Source organism: Octodon degus, unplaced genomic scaffold, assembly GCF_000260255.1.
Source record: "Octodon degus isolate 3935 unplaced genomic scaffold, OctDeg1.0 scaffold00239, whole genome shotgun sequence".
NCBI lineage: Eukaryota > Metazoa > Chordata > Mammalia > Rodentia > Octodontidae > Octodon > Octodon degus.
Genome location: NW_004524815.1, coordinates 39,248 through 40,591, shown reverse-complemented (window position 1 = coordinate 40,591; position 1,344 = coordinate 39,248). Strand labels below are relative to the sequence as shown.

General features: G+C 42.4%; 1 protein-coding gene across 1 annotated transcript in view; it reads right to left on the bottom strand.

Annotated features, from left to right (window-relative positions):
• The window catches only part of LOC101570378 (olfactory receptor 8K3-like), a 9,929-nt gene that overhangs the window by 6,994 nt on the left and 1,591 nt on the right, over positions 1-1,344 (bottom strand). The gene's annotated exons all lie outside the window — the stretch shown is intronic.

Below are 1,344 nucleotides of genomic sequence, written 5' to 3'. Positions count from 1 at the left end.
ACAAAGGAGTTCCTCGCAGGCCTTAAAATTAGATCTCTCAGTTTACTGCATAGTTGCAATGTAAAGTTCAGCTGATTGTTTGTGCTAGCAAAAGTATCCTTTCCAATTAGCGAATCTTTTTTTTTATTAACTCTTTCTACAATTTTTTGAAACACAGTAAAAAAAAAATTGGTAGAATTTGAGAATTCAGCAGCACAAGGTTCATTGTAATGGTTAAATTGTAAAACACATTTTCTGCCTGTTTCCTGCTATATTTAAATAAATTTTCTGTCTACAATAAATAGTCTCCTGGATTCAAACTTATTTTAGCTGTTTCTTTTCACTCATTTGGGGCCATAGTCTATCATCCTCACATTTCTAGCAAACTCAAGGTGAAGGGAGCATTGGAGCCATAAGGAGAAGCAGCTTGTTTTAATTATTTCAAAGTTTTAAAAGGTACGATTCATGAAGACCTACAACTTCTTTTCGATCTGTGACTCAGTGAAATGGCCTTGGTCGGGAATGTGGCTTGTGGCTCCGTAAAAGCCGTTGGATGTTTCCGTTATGCCCAGATGTTAACCACAGATGCTATCTTGAGCCTCACACACTTGTGGTGTCAGCAGGGCACGTGGCCAGCACCAAGGCCGCAGTGAACCCCAGTCATGACCCTCCTACTTAGCACCTGGTGGTACATACCCAACCTCTGTGGCTGATTCAGCAAACAGATGGGCAGGCAGCTGGGGACCCGCTGCATCTGCCTAAGACTGGAGCTCGAGGGCCCCCCAGAGGCCAGTTTGTGCCCCTCTCCCTGGTCGTACTGTGCTGCTTGGAACCAACAGCTTGCAATTTAAAATAACTTTTTCCTTTCTTATCTAATTGAACAAAACTAAAGGGTTTAAACTCTTATCTGCTGTACCTTTGTCCTAGCCTCCTTGTCCCATATGGAACTTGACTTTAAAACAGTACTCCAGGCTAAGTCCTTTATGGTGGTCTTAGAATGTAGCACAAATACAAAAACAAAAAATAAACAAACATTTTTATATACATCTATCAACATCTATGGTTCTTGAAACTGTTTTTCCCACTGTGAAAACAACTGAATCTTTGTTAGGCTTCTTTCAAGCCTCTTTCTCTCTTTGTGCTCCAGTATCTCTCTGGCCCTAGTGAGTTGCTACTGGCCTTAGTGAGTCTCCAACCCCAAGTTTTACACCTAGTGCTCCAGCGCCAATGCACACCAGTGCGGACTACTGCTGGCTCTACCCAATCCACTTCCCTCTCTCATGCGTGCTCTTTGGAAGTGATTACTCTGCCCACACTTATCTCATACCAGCCATCCAGTTTTGGCACGAGATGTAGAGATCTGTT